The sequence below is a fragment of the Pristiophorus japonicus genome, unplaced genomic scaffold (assembly GCF_044704955.1).
Source record: "Pristiophorus japonicus isolate sPriJap1 unplaced genomic scaffold, sPriJap1.hap1 HAP1_SCAFFOLD_29, whole genome shotgun sequence".
Classification (NCBI taxonomy): Eukaryota; Metazoa; Chordata; class Chondrichthyes; family Pristiophoridae; genus Pristiophorus; species Pristiophorus japonicus.
The window spans coordinates 7,810,976-7,831,124 of NW_027252668.1; the positions used below are offsets into that span (position 1 = coordinate 7,810,976).

A 20,149-nucleotide genomic window follows, 5' to 3' on the forward strand; every position below is an offset into this window, starting at 1 on the left:
GCATTGGTGGTTCAGGGGTAGAATTCTCGCCTGCCACGCGGGAGACCCGGGTTCGATTCCCGGCCAATGCAGTTTTTATGGAAGTATTTCGGAAACCGTGCATTTAAAAATTAAGCTGACCGACTGTTTAAAGCGCGGACACAGAGAGGAGCGGCTGTTAAATGAGCGGAGGCACAGATATACTTCTGTATAAAGAGCGGGAGCAGTGAGGAGCGCTTGTAAAGTGAGGGAGTAAAGGATTTGAGTCATTTTTCAAATAGCACGAGCAGAGGGAAGCGGCAATTTAAAAAGCGAGAACACACAAGAGTGGCTGTTTACAGTGCGGCAGCAGAGATGAGCGGGAGCAAGGCTGGGCGGCAGTTTAATAAGGAGGAGCAGAAAGGAGCGGCGGTACCGTTTCCTCGAGCTGTGGCGATTTACAATAATTCCATCAATGTAATATCTCCAAGTTTGCAAATCACACCAAGCTGGGTGGCAGAGCGAGCTGCGAGGAGGATGCTAGGAGGCTGCAGCGGGATTGGACAGATTAGGTGGATGGCAGATGCCATATAATGAAGATAAGTGTGAGTTTATCCACTTTGGTGGCAAAACCTTGAAGGTAGAATGTTATCTGAATGTTGACCGATTTGTAAAAGCGGAGGGGTATTGAGATCTGTGTATTTTGGTACATCAGTCGTTGAAATCATTCATAAATACGGGTACAGCATGCAGTAAAGGAAGCAAATGTCATGCTGGCCTTCATAGCGAGGAGATTAGGGTATCGGAGCATGGAGACTTGTACAGGATCTTGGTGAGACCAGACCTTGAGTATTGTGTGCAGTTACGATCATCTAATCTGAGGAAGGACATTCTTGCTTTTGAGTGAGTGTAGCGAATATTCACCAGACTGATTCCAGGGATGGCAGGACTGACATGAAGAAAGACTGGATCGACTAGGCTTATACTCGCTGGAATTTAGAAGAATGAGAGGGGAACTCATAGAAACATTTACAATTTGGTCGGGAATGGACAGGTTTGATGGCGTAAAAAGGTTCCCGCAGTCCGAATGCAGGAAGCCGAGTACAAGCGGTCACAGTCTAAGGATAAAGTGTAAACGATTTAGGACCGACACGAGGAGAAACTTCTTCACTCAGATCATTGTGAACCTCTGGAATTCTGTACCACAGAAAGATGTGGAACCCAGTTGGATAGATATACTCTAAAGAGAGTGAGATATGGCCCTCATGGCTAAAATGATCAAGGGGTATGGAGAGATATCAGGAAGGGGAAGTGAAGTTGCATGCTCAGCCATGATCATATTGAATGGTGGTGCTGGCTGGAATATACGAATGGCCTACTCCTGCACCTACTTTCTAAGTTTCTATGTTTCTATCTTCAGAATATGAGGTGCTTTGTTGTTCTTCGCCTTTTATTAGCAAAAATTAAACTCTAATTGCACTATCTTTAAACTTGAATGTGTCCGTAATGTGAGCATTGGTGGTTCAGGGGTTGAATTCTCGCCTGCCACGCGGGAGACCCGGGTTCGATTCCCGGCCAATGCAGTTTTTATTGAAGTATTTCGGAAACCGTGCATTTAAAAATTAAGCTGACCGACTGTTTAAAGCGCGGACACAGAGAGGAGCGGCTGTTAAATGAGCGGAGGCACAGATATACTTCTGTATAAAGAGCGGGAGCAGTGAGGAGCGCTTGTAAAGTGAGGGAGTAAAGGATTTGAGTCATTTTTCAAATAGCACGAGCAGAGGGAAGCGGCAATTTAAAAAGCGAGAACACACAAGAGTGGCTGTTTACAGTGCGGCAGCAGAGATGAGCGGGAGCAAGGCTGGGCGGCAGTTTAATAAGGAGGAGCAGAAAGGAGCGGCGGTACCGTTTCCTCGAGCTGTGGCGATTTACAATAATTCCATCAATGTAATATCTCCAAGTTTGCAAATCACACCAAGCTGGGTGGCAGAGCGAGCTGCGAGGAGGATGCTAGGAGGCTGCAGCGGGATTGGACAGATTAGGTGAATGGGCAAATGGATGGCACATGCCATATAATGTAGATAAGTGTGAGTTTTTCCACTTTGGTGGCAAAACCTTGAAGGTAGAATTTTATCTGAATGTTGACCGATTTGTAAAAGCGGAGGGGTATTGAGATCTGGGTATTTTGATACATCAGTCGTTGAAATCATTCATAAATACGGGTACAGCATGCAGTAAAGGAAGCAAATGTCATGCTGGCCTTCATAGCGAGGAGATTAGGGTATCGGAGCATGGAGACTTGTACAGGATCTTGGTGAGACCAGACCTTGAGTATTGTGTGCAGTTACGATCATCTAATCTGAGGAAGGACATTCTTGCTTTTGAGTGAGTGTAGCGAATATTCACCAGACTGATTCCAGGGATGGCAGGACTGACATGAAGAAAGACTGGATCGACTAGGCTTATACTCGCTGGAATTTAGAAGAATGAGAGGGGAACTCATAGAAACATTTACAATTTGGTCGGGAATGGACAGGTTTGATGGCATAAAAAGGTTCCCGCAGTCCGAATGCAGGAAGCCGAGTACAAGCGGTCACAGTCTAAGGATAAAGTGTAAACGATTTAGGACCGACACGAGGAGAAACTTCTTCACTCAGATCATTGTGAACCTCTGGAATTCTGTACCACAGAAAGATGTGGAACCCAGTTGGATAGATATACTCTAAAGAGAGTGAGATATGGCCCTCACGGCTAAAATGATCAAGGGGTATGGAGAGATATCAGGAAGGGGAAGTGAAGTTGCATGCTCAGCCATGATCATATTGAATGGTGGTGCTGGCTGGAATATACGAATGGCCTACTCCTGCACCTACTTTCTAAGTTTCTATGTTTCTATCTTCAGAATATGAGGTGCTTTGTTGTTCTTCGCCTTTTATTAGCAAAAATTAAACTCTAATTGCACTATCTTTAAACTTGAATGTGTCCGTAATGTGAGCATTGGTGGCTCAGGGGTAGAATTCTCGCCTGCCACGCGGGAGACCCGGGTTCGATTCCCGGCCAATGCAGTTTTTATGGAAGTATTTCGGAAACCGTGCATTTAAAAATTAAGCTGACCGACTGTTTGAAGCGCGGACACAGAGAGGAGCGGCTGTTAAATGAGCGGAGGCACAGATATACTTCTGTATAAAGTGCGGGAGCAGTGAGGAGCGCTTGTAAAGTGAGGGAGTAAAGGATTTGAGTCATTTTTCAAATAGCACGAGCAGAGGGAAGCGCCAATTTAAAAAGCGAGAACACACAAGAGTGGCTGTTTACAGTGCGGCAGCAGAGATGAGCGGGAGCAAGGCTGGGCGGCAGTTTAATAAGGAGGAGCAGAAAGGAGCGGCGGTACCGTTTCCTCGAGCTGTGGCGATTTACAATAATTCCATCAATGTAATATCTCCAAGTTTGCAAATCACACCAAGCTGGGTGGCAGAGCGAGCTGCGAGGAGGATGCTAGGAGGCTGCAGCGGGATTGGACAGATTAGGTGAATGGGCAAATGGATGGCACATGCCATATAATGTAGATAAGTGTGAGTTTTTCCACTTTGGTGGCAAAACCTTGAAGGTAGAATTTTATCTGAATGTTGACCGATTTGTAAAAGCGGAGGGGTATTGAGATCTGGGTATTTTGGTACATCAGTCGTTGAAATCATTCATAAATACGGGTACAGCATGCAGTAAAGGAAGCAAATGTCATGCTGGCCTTCATAGCGAGGAGATTAGGGTATCGGAGCATGGAGACTTGTACAGGATCTTGGTGAGACCAGACCTTGAGTATTGTGTGCAGTTATGATCATCTAATCTGAGGAAGGACATTCTTGCTTTTGAGGGAGTGTAGCGAATATTCACCAGACTGATTCCAGGGATGGCAGGACTGACATGAAGAAAGACTGGATCGACAAGGCTTATACTCGCTGGAATTTAGAAGAATGAGAGGGGAACTCATAGAAACATTTACAATTTGGTCGGGAATGGACAGGTTTGATGGCGTAAAAAGGTTCTCGCAGTCCGAATGCAGGAAGCCGAGTACAAGCGGTCACAGTCTAAGGATAAAGTGTAAACGATTTAGGACCGACACGAGGAGAAACTTCTTCACTCAGATCATTGTGAACCTCTGGAATTCTGTACCACAGAAAGATGTGGAACCCAGTTGGATAGATATACTCTAAAGAGAGTGAGATATGGCCCTCATGGCTAAAATGATCAAGGGGTATGGAGAGATATCAGGAAGGGGAAGTGAAGTTGCATGCTCAGCCATGATCATATTGAATGGTGGTGCTGGCTGGAATATACGAATGGCCTACTCCTGCACCTACTTTCTAAGTTTCTATGTTTCTATCTTCAGAATATGAGGTGCTTTGTTGTTCTTCGCCTTTTATTAGCAAAAATTAAACTCTAATTGCACTATCTTTAAACTTGAATGTGTCCGTAATGTGAGCATTGGTGGTTCAGGGGTAGAATTCTCGCCTGCCACGCGGGAGACCCGGGTTCGATTCCCGGCCAATGCAGTTTTTATGGAAGTATTTCGGAAACCGTGCATTTAAAAATTAAGCTGACCGACTGTTTAAAGCGCGGACACAGAGAGGAGCGGCTGTTAAATGAGCGGAGGCACAGATATACTTCTGTATAAAGAGCGGGAGCAGTGAGGAGCGCTTGTAAAGTGAGGGAGTAAAGGATTTGAGTCATTTTTCAAATAGCACGAGCAGAGGGAAGCGGCAATTTAAAAAGCGAGAACACACAAGAGTGGCTGTTTACAGTGCGGCAGCAGAGATGAGCGGGAGCAAGGCTGGGCGGCAGTTTAATAAGGAGGAGCAGAAAGGAGCGGCGGTACCGTTTCCTCGAGCTGTGGCGATTTACAATAATTCCATCAATGTAATATCTCCAAGTTTGCAAATCACACCAAGCTGGGTGGCAGAGCGAGCTGCGAGGAGGATGCTAGGAGGCTGCAGCGGGATTGGACAGATTAGGTGAATGGGCAAATGGATGGCACATGCCATATAATGTAGATAAGTGTGAGTTTTTCCACTTTGGTGGCAAAACCTTGAAGGTAGAATTTTATCTGAATGTTGACCGATTTGTAAAAGCGGAGGGGTATTGAGATCTGGGTATTTTGGTACATCAGTCGTTGAAATCATTCATAAATACGGGTACAGCATGCAGTAAAGGAAGCAAATGTCATGCTGGCCTTCATAGCGAGGAGATTAGGGTATCGGAGCATGGAGACTTGTACAGGATCTTGGTGAGACCAGACCTTGAGTATTGTGTGCAGTTACGATCATCTAATCTGAGGAAGGACATTCTTGCTTTTGAGTGAGTGTAGCGAATATTCACCAGACTGATTCCAGGGATGGCAGGACTGACATGAAGAAAGACTGGATCGACTAGGCTTATACTCGCTGGAATTTAGAAGAATGAGAGGGGAACTCATAGAAACATTTACAATTTGGTCGGGAATGGACAGGTTTGATGGCGTAAAAAGGTTCCCGCAGTCCGAATGCAGGAAGCCGAGTACAAGCGGTCACAGTCTAAGGATAAAGTGTAAACGATTTAGGACCGACACGAGGAGAAACTTCTTCACTCAGATCATTGTGAACCTCTGGAATTCTGTACCACAGAAAGATGTGGAACCCAGTTGGATAGATATACTCTAAAGAGAGTGAGATATGGCCCTCACGGCTAAAATGATCAAGGGGTATGGAGAGATATCAGGAAGGGGAAGTGAAGTTGCATGCTCAGCCATGATCATATTGAATGGTGGTGCTGGCTGGAATATACGAATGGCCTACTCCTGCACCTACTTTCTAAGTTTCTATGTTTCTATCTTCAGAATATGAGGTGCTTTGTTGTTCTTCGCCTTTTATTAGCAAAAATTAAACTCTAATTGCACTATCTTTAAACTTGAATGCATACGTAATGTGAGCATTGGTGGTTCAGGGGTAGAATTCTCGCCTGCCACGCGGGAGACCCGGTTTCGATTCCCGGCCAATGCAGTTTTTATGGAAGTATTTCGGAAACCGTGCATTTAAAAATTAAGCTGACCGACTGTTTAAAGCGCGGACACAGAGAGGAGCGGCTGTTAAATGAGCGGAGGCACAGATATACTTCTGTATAAAGAGCGGGAGCAGTGAGGAGCGCTTGTAAAGTGAGGGAGTAAAGGATTTGAGTCATTTTTCAAATAGCACGAGCAGAGGGAAGCGGCAATTTAAAAAGCGAGAACACACAAGAGTGGCTGTTTACAGTGCGGCAGCAGAGATGAGCGGGAGCAAGGCTGGGCGGCAGTTTAATAAGGAGGAGCAGAAAGGAGCGGCGGTACCGTTTCCTCGAGCTGTGGCGATTTACAATAATTCCATCAATGTAATATCTCCAAGTTTGCAAATCACACCAAGCTGGGTGGCAGAGCGAGCTGCGAGGAGGATGCTAGGAGGCTGCAGCGGGATTGGACAGATTAGGTGAATGGGCAAATGGATGGCACATGCCATATAATGTAGATAAGTGTGAGTTTTTCCACTTTGGTGTCAAAACCTTGAAGGTAGAATTTTATCTGAATGTTGACCGATTTGTAAAAGCGGAGGGGTATTGAGATCTGGGTATTTTGGTACATCAGTCGTTGAAATCATTCATAAATACGGGTACAGCATGCAGTAAAGGAAGCAAATGTCATGCTGGCCTTTATAGCGAGGAGATTAGGGTATCGGAGCATGGAGACTTGTACAAGATCTTGGCGAGACCAGACCTTGAGTATTGTGTGCAGTTATGATCATCTAATCTGAGGAAGGACATTCTTGCTTTTGAGTGAGTGTAGCGAATATTCACCAGACTGATTCCAGGGATGGCAGGACTGACATGAAGAAAGACTGGATCGACTAGGCTTATACTCGCTGGAATTTAGAAGAATGAGAGGGGAACTCATAGAAACATTTACAATTTGGTCGGGAATGGACACGTTTGATGGCGTAAAAAGGTTCTCGCAGTCCGAATGCAGGAAGCCGAGTACAAGCGGTCACAGTCTAAGGATAAAGTGTAAACGATTTAGGACCGACACGAGGAGAAACTTCTTCACTCAGATCATTGTGAACCTCTGGAATTCTGTACCACAGAAAGATGTGGAACCCAGTTGGATAGATATACTCTAAAGAGAGTGAGATATGGCCCTCATGGCTAAAATGATCAAGGGGTATGGAGAGATATCAGGAAGGGGAAGTGAAGTTGCATGCTCAGCCATGATCATATTGAATGGTGGTGCTGGCTGGAATATACGAATGGCCTACTCCTGCACCTACTTTCTAAGTTTCTATGTTTCTATCTTCAGAATATGAGGTGCTTTGTTGTTCTTCGCCTTTTATGAGCAAAAATTAAACTCTAATTGCACTATCTTTAAACTTGAATGTGTCCGTAATGTGAGCATTGGTGGTTCAGGGGTAGAATTCTCGCCTGCCACGCGGGAGACCCGGGTTCGATTCCCGGCCAATGCAGTTTTTATGGAAGTATTTCGGAAACCGTGCATTTAAAAATTAAGCTGACCGACTGTTTAAAGCGCGGACACAGAGAGGAGCGGCTGTTAAATGAGCGGAGGCACAGATATACTTCTGTATAAAGAGCGGGAGCAGTGAGGAGCGCTTGTAAAGTGAGGGAGTAAAGGATTTGAGTCATTTTTCAAATAGCACGAGCAGAGGGAAGCGGCAATTTAAAAAGCGAGAACACACAAGAGTGGCTGTTTACAGTGCGGCAGCAGAGATGAGCGGGAGCAAGGCTGGGCGGCAGTTTAATAAGGAGGAGCAGAAAGGAGCGGCGGTACCGTTTCCTCGAGCTGTGGCGATTTACAATAATTCCATCAATGTAATATCTCCAAGTTTGCAAATCACACCAAGCTGGGTGGCAGAGCGAGCTGCGAGGAGGATGCTAGGAGGCTGCAGCGGGATTGGACAGATTAGGTGGATGGCAGATGCCATATAATGAAGATAAGTGTGAGTTTATCCACTTTGGTGGCAAAACCTTGAAGGTAGAATGTTATCTGAATGTTGACCGATTTGTAAAAGCGGAGGGGTATTGAGATCTGTGTATTTTGGTACATCAGTCGTTGAAATCATTCATAAATACGGGTACAGCATGCAGTAAAGGAAGCAAATGTCATGCTGGCCTTCATAGCGAGGAGATTAGGGTATCGGAGCATGGAGACTTGTACAGGATCTTGGTGAGACCAGACCTTGAGTATTGTGTGCAGTTACGATCATCTAATCTGAGGAAGGACATTCTTGCTTTTGAGTGAGTGTAGCGAATATTCACCAGACTGATTCCAGGGATGGCAGGACTGACATGAAGAAAGACTGGATCGACTAGGCTTATACTCGCTGGAATTTAGAAGAATGAGAGGGGAACTCATAGAAACATTTACAATTTGGTCGGGAATGGACAGGTTTGATGGCGTAAAAAGGTTCCCGCAGTCCGAATGCAGGAAGCCGAGTACAAGCGGTCACAGTCTAAGGATAAAGTGTAAACGATTTAGGACCGACACGAGGAGAAACTTCTTCACTCAGATCATTGTGAACCTCTGGAATTCTGTACCACAGAAAGATGTGGAACCCAGTTGGATAGATATACTCTAAAGAGAGTGAGATATGGCCCTCATGGCTAAAATGATCAAGGGGTATGGAGAGATATCAGGAAGGGGAAGTGAAGTTGCATGCTCAGCCATGATCATATTGAATGGTGGTGCTGGCTGGAATATACGAATGGCCTACTCCTGCACCTACTTTCTAAGTTTCTATGTTTCTATCTTCAGAATATGAGGTGCTTTGTTGTTCTTCGCCTTTTATTAGCAAAAATTAAACTCTAATTGCACTATCTTTAAACTTGAATGTGTCCGTAATGTGAGCATTGGTGGTTCAGGGGTTGAATTCTCGCCTGCCACGCGGGAGACCCGGGTTCGATTCCCGGCCAATGCAGTTTTTATTGAAGTATTTCGGAAACCGTGCATTTAAAAATTAAGCTGACCGACTGTTTAAAGCGCGGACACAGAGAGGAGCGGCTGTTAAATGAGCGGAGGCACAGATATACTTCTGTATAAAGAGCGGGAGCAGTGAGGAGCGCTTGTAAAGTGAGGGAGTAAAGGATTTGAGTCATTTTTCAAATAGCACGAGCAGAGGGAAGCGGCAATTTAAAAAGCGAGAACACACAAGAGTGGCTGTTTACAGTGCGGCAGCAGAGATGAGCGGGAGCAAGGCTGGGCGGCAGTTTAATAAGGAGGAGCAGAAAGGAGCGGCGGTACCGTTTCCTCGAGCTGTGGCGATTTACAATAATTCCATCAATGTAATATCTCCAAGTTTGCAAATCACACCAAGCTGGGTGGCAGAGCGAGCTGCGAGGAGGATGCTAGGAGGCTGCAGCGGGATTGGACAGATTAGGTGAATGGGCAAATGGATGGCACATGCCATATAATGTAGATAAGTGTGAGTTTTTCCACTTTGGTGGCAAAACCTTGAAGGTAGAATTTTATCTGAATGTTGACCGATTTGTAAAAGCGGAGGGGTATTGAGATCTGGGTATTTTGATACATCAGTCGTTGAAATCATTCATAAATACGGGTACAGCATGCAGTAAAGGAAGCAAATGTCATGCTGGCCTTCATAGCGAGGAGATTAGGGTATCGGAGCATGGAGACTTGTACAGGATCTTGGTGAGACCAGACCTTGAGTATTGTGTGCAGTTACGATCATCTAATCTGAGGAAGGACATTCTTGCTTTTGAGTGAGTGTAGCGAATATTCACCAGACTGATTCCAGGGATGGCAGGACTGACATGAAGAAAGACTGGATCGACTAGGCTTATACTCGCTGGAATTTAGAAGAATGAGAGGGGAACTCATAGAAACATTTACAATTTGGTCGGGAATGGACAGGTTTGATGGCATAAAAAGGTTCCCGCAGTCCGAATGCAGGAAGCCGAGTACAAGCGGTCACAGTCTAAGGATAAAGTGTAAACGATTTAGGACCGACACGAGGAGAAACTTCTTCACTCAGATCATTGTGAACCTCTGGAATTCTGTACCACAGAAAGATGTGGAACCCAGTTGGATAGATATACTCTAAAGAGAGTGAGATATGGCCCTCACGGCTAAAATGATCAAGGGGTATGGAGAGATATCAGGAAGGGGAAGTGAAGTTGCATGCTCAGCCATGATCATATTGAATGGTGGTGCTGGCTGGAATATACGAATGGCCTACTCCTGCACCTACTTTCTAAGTTTCTATGTTTCTATCTTCAGAATATGAGGTGCTTTGTTGTTCTTCGCCTTTTATTAGCAAAAATTAAACTCTAATTGCACTATCTTTAAACTTGAATGTGTCCGTAATGTGAGCATTGGTGGCTCAGGGGTAGAATTCTCGCCTGCCACGCGGGAGACCCGGGTTCGATTCCCGGCCAATGCAGTTTTTATGGAAGTATTTCGGAAACCGTGCATTTAAAAATTAAGCTGACCGACTGTTTGAAGCGCGGACACAGAGAGGAGCGGCTGTTAAATGAGCGGAGGCACAGATATACTTCTGTATAAAGTGCGGGAGCAGTGAGGAGCGCTTGTAAAGTGAGGGAGTAAAGGATTTGAGTCATTTTTCAAATAGCACGAGCAGAGGGAAGCGCCAATTTAAAAAGCGAGAACACACAAGAGTGGCTGTTTACAGTGCGGCAGCAGAGATGAGCGGGAGCAAGGCTGGGCGGCAGTTTAATAAGGAGGAGCAGAAAGGAGCGGCGGTACCGTTTCCTCGAGCTGTGGCGATTTACAATAATTCCATCAATGTAATATCTCCAAGTTTGCAAATCACACCAAGCTGGGTGGCAGAGCGAGCTGCGAGGAGGATGCTAGGAGGCTGCAGCGGGATTGGACAGATTAGGTGAATGGGCAAATGGATGGCACATGCCATATAATGTAGATAAGTGTGAGTTTTTCCACTTTGGTGGCAAAACCTTGAAGGTAGAATTTTATCTGAATGTTGACCGATTTGTAAAAGCGGAGGGGTATTGAGATCTGGGTATTTTGGTACATCAGTCGTTGAAATCATTCATAAATACGGGTACAGCATGCAGTAAAGGAAGCAAATGTCATGCTGGCCTTCATAGCGAGGAGATTAGGGTATCGGAGCATGGAGACTTGTACAGGATCTTGGTGAGACCAGACCTTGAGTATTGTGTGCAGTTATGATCATCTAATCTGAGGAAGGACATTCTTGCTTTTGAGGGAGTGTAGCGAATATTCACCAGACTGATTCCAGGGATGGCAGGACTGACATGAAGAAAGACTGGATCGACAAGGCTTATACTCGCTGGAATTTAGAAGAATGAGAGGGGAACTCATAGAAACATTTACAATTTGGTCGGGAATGGACAGGTTTGATGGCGTAAAAAGGTTCTCGCAGTCCGAATGCAGGAAGCCGAGTACAAGCGGTCACAGTCTAAGGATAAAGTGTAAACGATTTAGGACCGACACGAGGAGAAACTTCTTCACTCAGATCATTGTGAACCTCTGGAATTCTGTACCACAGAAAGATGTGGAACCCAGTTGGATAGATATACTCTAAAGAGAGTGAGATATGGCCCTCATGGCTAAAATGATCAAGGGGTATGGAGAGATATCAGGAAGGGGAAGTGAAGTTGCATGCTCAGCCATGATCATATTGAATGGTGGTGCTGGCTGGAATATACGAATGGCCTACTCCTGCACCTACTTTCTAAGTTTCTATGTTTCTATCTTCAGAATATGAGGTGCTTTGTTGTTCTTCGCCTTTTATTAGCAAAAATTAAACTCTAATTGCACTATCTTTAAACTTGAATGTGTCCGTAATGTGAGCATTGGTGGTTCAGGGGTGGAATTCTCGCCTGCCACGCGGGAGACCCGGGTTCGATTCCCGGCCAATGCAGTTTTTATGGAAGTATTTCGGAAACCGTGCATTTAAAAATTAAGCTGACCGACTGTTTAAAGCGCGGACACAGAGAGGAGCGGCTGTTAAATGAGCGGAGGCACAGATATACTTCTGTATAAAGAGCGGGAGCAGTGAGGAGCGCTTGTAAAGTGAGGGAGTAAAGGATTTGAGTCATTTTTCAAATAGCACGAGCAGAGGGAAGCGGCAATTTAAAAAGCGAGAACACACAAGAGTGGCTGTTTACAGTGCGGCAGCAGAGATGAGCGGGAGCAAGGCTGGGCGGCAGTTTAATAAGGAGGAGCAGAAAGGAGCGGCGGTACCGTTTCCTCGAGCTGTGGCGATTTACAATAATTCCATCAATGTAATATCTCCAAGTTTGCAAATCACACCAAGCTGGGTGGCAGAGCGAGCTGCGAGGAGGATGCTAGGAGGCTGCAGCGGGATTGGACAGATTAGGTGAATGGGCAAATGGATGGCACATGCCATATAATGTAGATAAGTGTGAGTTTTTCCACTTATGTGGCAAAACCTTGAAGGTAGAATTTTATCTGAATGTTGACCGATTTGTAAAAGCGGAGGGGTATTGAGATCTGGGTATTTTGGTACATCAGTCGTTGAAATCATTCATAAATACGGGTACAGCATGCAGTAAAGGAAGCAAATGTCATGCTGGCCTTCATAGCGAGGAGATTAGGGTATCGGAGCATGGAGACTTGTACAGGATCTTGGTGAGACCAGACCTTGAGTATTGTGTGCAGTTACGATCATCTAATCTGAGGAAGGACATTCTTGCTTTTGAGTGAGTGTAGCGAATATTCACCAGACTGATTCCAGGGATGGCAGGACTGACATGAAGAAAGACTGGATCGACTAGGCTTATACTCGCTGGAATTTAGAAGAATGAGAGGGGAACTCATAGAAACATTTACAATTTGGTCGGGAATGGACAGGTTTGATGGCGTAAAAAGGTTCCCGCAGTCCGAATGCAGGAAGCCGAGTACAAGCGGTCACAGTCTAAGGATAAAGTGTAAACGATTTAGGACCGACACGAGGAGAAACTTCTTCACTCAGATCATTGTGAACCTCTGGAATTCTGTACCACAGAAAGATGTGGAACCCAGTTGGATAGATATACTCTAAAGAGAGTGAGATATGGCCCTCACGGCTAAAATGATCAAGGGGTATGGAGAGATATCAGGAAGGGGAAGTGAAGTTGCATGCTCAGCCATGATCATATTGAATGGTGGTGCTGGCTGGAATATACGAATGGCCTACTCCTGCACCTACTTTCTAAGTTTCTATGTTTCTATCTTCAGAATATGAGGTGCTTTGTTGTTCTTCGCCTTTTATTAGCAAAAATTAAACTCTAATTGCACTATCTTTAAACTTGAATGCGTACGTAATGTGAGCATTGGTGGTTCAGGGGTAGAATTCTCGCCTGCCACGCGGGAGACCCGGTTTCGATTCCCGGCCAATGCAGTTTTTATGGAAGTATTTCGGAAACCGTGCATTTAAAAATTAAGCTGACCGACTGTTTAAAGCGCGGACACAGAGAGGAGCGGCTGTTAAATGAGCGGAGGCACAGATATACTTCTGTATAAAGAGCGGGAGCAGTGAGGAGCGCTTGTAAAGTGAGGGAGTAAAGGATTTGAGTCATTTTTCAAATAGCACGAGCAGAGGGAAGCGGCAATTTAAAAAGCGAGAACACACAAGAGTGGCTGTTTACAGTGCGGCAGCAGAGATGAGCGGGAGCAAGGCTGGGCGGCAGTTTAATAAGGAGGAGCAGAAAGGAGCGGCGGTACCGTTTCCTCGAGCTGTGGCGATTTACAATAATTCCATCAATGTAATATCTCCAAGTTTGCAAATCACACCAAGCTGGGTGGCAGAGCGAGCTGCGAGGAGGATGCTAGGAGGCTGCAGCGGGATTGGACAGATTAGGTGAATGGGCAAATGGATGGCACATGCCATATAATGTAGATAAGTGTGAGTTTTTCCACTTTGGTGGCAAAACCTTGAAGGTAGAATTTTATCTGAATGTTGACCGATTTGTAAAAGCGGAGGGGTATTGAGATCTGGGTATTTTGATACATCAGTCGTTGAAATCATTCATAAATACGGGTACAGCATGCAGTAAAGGAAGCAAATGTCATGCTGGCCTTCATAGCGAGGAGATTAGGGTATCGGAGCATGGAGACTTGTACAGGATCTTGGTGAGACCAGACCTTGAGTATTGTGTGCAGTTATGATCATCTAATCTGAGGAAGGACATTCTTGCTTTTGAGTGAGTGTAGCGAATATTCACCAGACTGATTCCAGGGATGGCAGGACTGACATGAAGAAAGACTGGATCGACTAGGCTGAAACTCGCTGGAATTTAGAAGAATGAGAGGGGAACTCATAGAAACATTTACAATTTGGTCGGGAATGGACAGGTTTGATGGCGTAAAAAGGTTCCCGCAGTCCGAATGCAGGAAGCCGAGTACAAGCGGTCACAGTCTAAGGATAAAGTGTAAACGATTTAGGACCGACACGAGGAGAAACTTCTTCACTCAGATCATTGTGAACCTCTGGAATTCTGTACCACAGAAAGATGTGGAACCCAGTTGGATAGATATACTCTAAAGAGAGTGAGATATGGCCCTCACGGCTAAAATGATCAAGGGGTATGGAGAGATATCAGGAAGGGGAAGTGAAGTTGCATGCTCAGCCATGATCATATTGAATGGTGGAGCTGGCTGGAATATACGAATGGCCTACTCCTGCACCTACTTTCTAAGTTTCTATGTTTCTATCTTCAGAATATGAGGTGCTTTGTTGTTCTTCGCCTTTTATGAGCAAAAATTAAACTCTAATTGCACTATCTTTAAACTTGAATGTGTCCGTAATGTGAGCATTGGTGGTTCAGGGGTAGAATTCTCGCCTGCCACGCGGTAGACTCGGGTTCGATTCCCGGCCAATGCAGTTTTTATGGAAGTATTTCGGAAACCGTGCATTTAAAAATTAAGCTGACCGACTGTTTAAAGCGCGGACACAGAGAGGACCGGCTGTTAAATGAGCGGAGGCACAGATATAGTTCTGTATAAAGAGCGGGAGCAGTGAGGAGGGCTTGTAAAGTGAGGGAGTAAAGGATTTGAGTCATTTTTCAAATAGCACGAGCAAAGGGAAGCGCCAATTTAAAAAGCGAGAACACACAGGAGTGGCTGTTTACAGTGCGGCAGCAGAGATGAGCGGGAGCAAGGCTGGGCGGCAGTTTAATAAGGAGGAGCAGAAAGGAGCGGCGGTACCGTTTCCTCGAGCTGTGGCGATTTACAATAATTCCATCAATGTAATATCTCCAAGTTTGCAAATCACACCAAGCTGGGTGGCAGAGCGAGCTGCGAGGAGGATGCTAGGAGGCTGCAGCGGGATTGGACAGATTAGGTGAATGGGCAAATGGATGGCACATGCCATATAATGTAGATAAGAGTGAGTTTTTCCACTTTGGTGGCAAAACCTTGAAGGTAGAATTTTATCTGAATGTTGACCGATTTGTAAAAGCGGAGGGGTATTGAGATCTGGGTATTTTGATACATCAGTCGTTGAAATCATTCATAAATACGGGTACAGCATGCAGTAAAGGAAGCAAATGTCATGCTGGCCTTCATAGCGAGGAGATTAGGGTATCGGAGCATGGAGACTTGTACAGGATCTTGGTGAGACCAGACCTTGAGTATTGTGTGCAGTTATGATCATCTAATCTGAGGAAGGACATTCTTGCTTTTGAGTGAGTGTAGCGAATATTCACCAGACTGATTCCAGGGATGGCAGGACTGACATGAAGAAAGACTGGATCGACTAGGCTTATACTCGCTGGAATTTAGAAGAATGAGAGGGGAACTCATAGAAACATTTACAATTTGGTCGGGAATGGACAGGTTTGATGGCGTAAAAAGGTTCTCGCAGTCCGAATGCAGGAAGCCGAGTACAAGCGGTCACAGTCTAAGGATAAAGTGTAAACGATTTAGGACCGACACGAGGAGAACCTTCTTCACTCAGATCATTGTGAACCTCTGGAATTCTGTACCACAGAAAGATGTGGAACCCAGTTGGATAGATATACTCTAAAGAGAGTGAGATATGGCCCTCACGGCTAAAATGATCAAGGGGTATGGAGAGATATCAGGAAGGGGAAGTGAAGTTGCATGCTCAGCCATGATCATATTGAATGGTGGTGCTGGCTGGAAGGGAAGAACGGCCTACTCCTGCACCTACTTTCTAAGTTTCTATGTTTCTATCTTCAGAATATGAGGTGCTTTGTTGTTCTTCGCCTTTTATTAGCAAAAATTAAACTCTAATTGCACTATCTTTAAACTTGAATGTGTCCGTAATGTAAGCATTGGTGGTTCAGGGGTAGAATTCTCGCCTGCCACGCGGGAGACCCGGGTTCGATTCCCGGCCAATGCAGTTTTTATGGAAGTATTTCGGAAACCGTGCATTTAAAAATTAAGCTGACCGACTGTTTAAAGCGCGGACACAGAGAGGAGCGGCTGTTAAATGAGCGGAGGCACAGATATACTTCTGTATAAAGAGCGGGAGCAGTGAGGAGCGCTTGTAAAGTGAGGGAGTAAAGGATTTGAGTCATTTTTCAAATAGCACGAGCAGAGGGAAGCGGCAATTTAAAAAGCGAGAACACACAAGAGTGGCTGTTTACAGTGCGGCAGCAGAGATGAGCGGGAGCAAGGCTGGGCGGCAGTTTAATAAGGAGGAGCAGAAAGGAGCGGCGGTACCGTTTCCTCGAGCTGTGGCGATTTACAATAATTCCATCAATGTAATATCTCCAAGTTTGCAAATCACACCAAGCTGGGTGGCAGTGCGAGCTGCGAGGAGGATGCTAGGAGGCTGCAGCGGGATTGGACAGATTAGGTGAATGGGCAAATGGATGGCACATGCCATATAATGTAGATAAGTGTGAGTTTTTCCACTTTGGTGGCAAAACCTTGAAGGTAGAATTTTATCTGAATGTTGACCGATTTGTAAAAGCGGAGGGGTATTGAGATCTGGGTATTTTGATACATCAGTCGTTGAAATCATTCATAAATACGGGTACAGCATGCAGTAAAGGAAGCAAATGTCATGCTGGCCTTCATAGCGAGGAGATTAGGGTATCGGAGCATGGAGACTTGTACAGGATCTTGGTGAGACCAGACCTTGAGTATTGTGTGCAGTTATGATCATCTAATCTGAGGAAGGACATTCTTGCTTTTGAGTGAGTGTAGCGAATATTCACCAGACTGATTCCAGGGATGGCAGGACTGACATGAAGAAAGACTGGATCGACTAGGCTTATACTCGCTGGAATTTAGAAGAATGAGAGGGGAACTCATAGAAACATTTACAATTTGGTCGGGAATGGACAGGTTTGATGGCGTACAAAGGTTCTCGCAGTCCGAATGCAGGAAGCCGAGTACAAGCGGTCACAGTCTAAGGATAAAGTGTAAACGATTTAGGACCGACACGAGGAGAAACTTCTTCACTCAGATCATTGTGAACCTCTGGAATTCTGTACCACAGAAAGATGTGGAACCCAGTTGGATAGATATACTCTAAAGAGAGTGAGATATGGCCCTCATGGCTAAAATGATCAAGGGGTATGGAGAGATATCAGGAAGGGGAAGTGAAGTTGCATGCTCAGCCATGATCATATTGAATGGTGGTGCTGGCTGGAATATACGAATGGCCTACTCCTGCACCTACTTTCTAAGTTTCTATGTTTCTATCTTCAGAATATGAGGTGCTTTGTTGTTCTTCGCCTTTTATTAGCAAAAATTAAACTCTAATTGCACTATCTTTAAACTTGAATGTGTCCGTAATGTGAGCATTGGTGGTTCAGGGGTAGAATTCTCGCCTGCCACGCGGGAGACCCGGGTTCGATTCCCGGCCAATGCAGTTTTTATGGAAGTATTTCGGAAACCGTGCATTTAAAAATTAAGCTGACCGACTGTTTGAAGCGCGGACACAGAGAGGAGCGGCTGTTAAATGAGCGGAGGCACAGATATACTTCTGTATAAAGTGCGGGAGCAGTGAGGAGCGCTTGTAAAGTGAGGGAGTAAAGGATTTGAGTCATTTTTCAAATAGCACGAGCAGAGGGAAGCGCCAATTTAAAAAGCGAGAACACACAAGAGTGTCTGTTTACAGTGCGGCAGCAGAAATGAGCGGGAGCAAGGCTGGGCGACAGTTTAATAAGGAGGAGCAGAAAGGAGCGGCGGTACCGTTTCCTCGAGCTGTGGCGATTTACAATAATTCCATCAATGTAATATCTCCAAGTTTGCAAATCACACCAAGCTGGGTGGCAGAGCAAGCTGCGAGGAGGATGCTAGGAGGCTGCAGCGGGATTGGACAGATTAGGTGAATGGGCAAATGGATGGCACATGCCATATAATGTAGATAAGTGTGAGTTTTTCCACTTTGGTGGCAAAACCTTGAAGGTAGAATTTTATCTGAATGTTGACCGATTTGTAAAAGCGGAGGGGTATTGAGATCTGGGTATTTTGGTACATCAGTCGTTGAAATCATTCATAAATACGGGTACAGCATGCAGTAAAGGAAGCAAATGTCATGCTGGCCTTCATAGCGAGGAGATTAGGGTATCGGAGCATGGAGACTTGTACAGGATCTTGGTGAGACCAGACCTTGAGTATTGTGTGCAGTTATGATCATCTAATCTGAGGAAGGACATTCTTGCTTTTGAGTGAGTGTAGCGAATATTCACCAGACTGATTCCAGGGATGGCAGGACTGACATGAAGAAAGACTGGATCGACTAGGCTTATACTCGCTGGAATTTAGAAGAATGAGAGGGGAACTCATAGAAACATTTACAATTTGGTCGGGAATGGACAGGTTTGATGGCGTAAAAAGGTTCTCGCAGTCCGAATGCAGGAAGCCGAGTACAAGCGGTCACAGTCTAAGGATAAAGTGTAAACGATTTAGGACCGACACGAGGAGAAACTTCTTCACTCAGATCATTGTGAACCTCTGGAATTCTGTACCACAGAAAGATGTGGAACCCAGTTGGATAGATATACTCTAAAGAGAGTGAGTTATGGCCCTCATGGCTAAAATGATCAAGGGGTATGGAGAGATATCAGGAAGGGGAAGTGAAGTTGCATGCTGAGCCATGATCATATTGAATGGTGGTGCTGGCTGGAATATACGAATGGCCTACTCCTGCACCTACTTTCTAAGTTTCTATGTTTCTATCTTCAGAATATGAGGTGCTTTGTTGTTCTTCGCCTTTTATGAGCAAAAATTAAACTCTAATTGCACTATCTTTAAACTTGAATGTGTCCGTAATGTGAGCATTGGTGGTTCAGGGGTAGAATTCTCGCCGGCCACGCGGGAGACCCGGGTTCGATTCCCGGCCAATGCAGTTTTTATGGAAGTATTTCGGAAACCGTGCATTTAAAAATTAAGCTGACCGACTGTTTAAAGCGCGGACACAGAGAGGAGCGGCTGTTAAATGAGCGGAGGCACAGATATACTTCTGTATAAAGAGCGGGAGCAGTGAGGAGCGCTTGTAAAGTGAGGGAGTAAAGGATTTGAGTCATTTTTCAAATAGCACGAGCAGAGGGAAGCGGCAATTTAAAAAGCGAGAACACACAAGAGTGGCTGTTTACAGTGCGGCAGCAGAGATGAGCGGGAGCAAGGCTGGGCGGCAGTTTAATAAGGAGGAGCAGAAAGGAGCGGCGGTACCGTTTCCTCGAGCTGTGGCGATTTACAATAATTCCATCAATGTAATATCTCCAAGTTTGCAAATCACACCAAGCTGGGTGGCAGAGCGAGCTGCGAGGAGGATGCTAGGAGGCTGCAGCGGGATTGGACAGATTAGGTGGATGGCAGATGCCATATAATGAAGATAAGTGTGAGTTTATCCACTTTGGTGGCAAAACCTTGAAGGTAGAATGTTATCTGAATGTTGACCGATTTGTAAAAGCGGAGGGGTATTGAGATCTGGGTATTTTGGTACATCAGTCGTTGAAATCATTCATAAATACGGGTACAGCATGCAGTAAAGGAAGCAAATGTCATGCTGGCCTTCATAGCGAGGAGATTAGGGTATCGGAGCATGGAGACTTGTACAGGATCTTGGTGAGACCAGACCTTGAGTATTGTGTGCAGTTACGATCATCTAATCTGAGGAAGGACATTCTTGATTTTGAGTGAGTGTAGCGAATATTCACCAGACTGATTCCAGGGATGGCAGGA

General features: G+C 45.3%; 1 protein-coding gene and 14 non-coding genes across 15 annotated transcripts in view; all 15 read left to right on the plus strand.

Annotated features, from left to right (window-relative positions):
• On the plus strand, positions 1-71 carry trnag-gcc (transfer RNA glycine (anticodon GCC)). The gene has a single exon. It is a non-coding gene; the product is annotated as a tRNA-Gly (tRNA).
• LOC139248232 (zinc finger protein 84-like) overlaps positions 1-20,149 on the plus strand; it is a 1,036,220-nt gene that overhangs the window by 660,101 nt on the left and 355,970 nt on the right. The window lies entirely within an intron of this gene.
• Positions 1,471-1,541, plus strand: trnag-gcc (transfer RNA glycine (anticodon GCC)). Its single transcript has one exon. It is a non-coding gene; the product is annotated as a tRNA-Gly (tRNA).
• On the plus strand, positions 2,953-3,023 carry trnag-gcc (transfer RNA glycine (anticodon GCC)). The gene has a single exon. It is a non-coding gene; the product is annotated as a tRNA-Gly (tRNA).
• Positions 4,435-4,505, plus strand: trnag-gcc (transfer RNA glycine (anticodon GCC)). The gene has a single exon. It is a non-coding gene; the product is annotated as a tRNA-Gly (tRNA).
• trnag-gcc (transfer RNA glycine (anticodon GCC)) lies at positions 5,917-5,987 on the plus strand. The gene has a single exon. It is a non-coding gene; the product is annotated as a tRNA-Gly (tRNA).
• On the plus strand, positions 7,399-7,469 carry trnag-gcc (transfer RNA glycine (anticodon GCC)). The gene has a single exon. It is a non-coding gene; the product is annotated as a tRNA-Gly (tRNA).
• On the plus strand, positions 8,869-8,939 carry trnag-gcc (transfer RNA glycine (anticodon GCC)). Its single transcript has one exon. It is a non-coding gene; the product is annotated as a tRNA-Gly (tRNA).
• On the plus strand, positions 10,351-10,421 carry trnag-gcc (transfer RNA glycine (anticodon GCC)). Its single transcript has one exon. It is a non-coding gene; the product is annotated as a tRNA-Gly (tRNA).
• On the plus strand, positions 11,833-11,903 carry trnag-gcc (transfer RNA glycine (anticodon GCC)). The gene has a single exon. It is a non-coding gene; the product is annotated as a tRNA-Gly (tRNA).
• Positions 13,315-13,385, plus strand: trnag-gcc (transfer RNA glycine (anticodon GCC)). Its single transcript has one exon. It is a non-coding gene; the product is annotated as a tRNA-Gly (tRNA).
• trnag-gcc (transfer RNA glycine (anticodon GCC)) lies at positions 14,797-14,867 on the plus strand. Its single transcript has one exon. It is a non-coding gene; the product is annotated as a tRNA-Gly (tRNA).
• Positions 16,279-16,349, plus strand: trnag-gcc (transfer RNA glycine (anticodon GCC)). The gene has a single exon. It is a non-coding gene; the product is annotated as a tRNA-Gly (tRNA).
• Positions 17,761-17,831, plus strand: trnag-gcc (transfer RNA glycine (anticodon GCC)). Its single transcript has one exon. It is a non-coding gene; the product is annotated as a tRNA-Gly (tRNA).
• Positions 19,243-19,313, plus strand: trnag-gcc (transfer RNA glycine (anticodon GCC)). The gene has a single exon. It is a non-coding gene; the product is annotated as a tRNA-Gly (tRNA).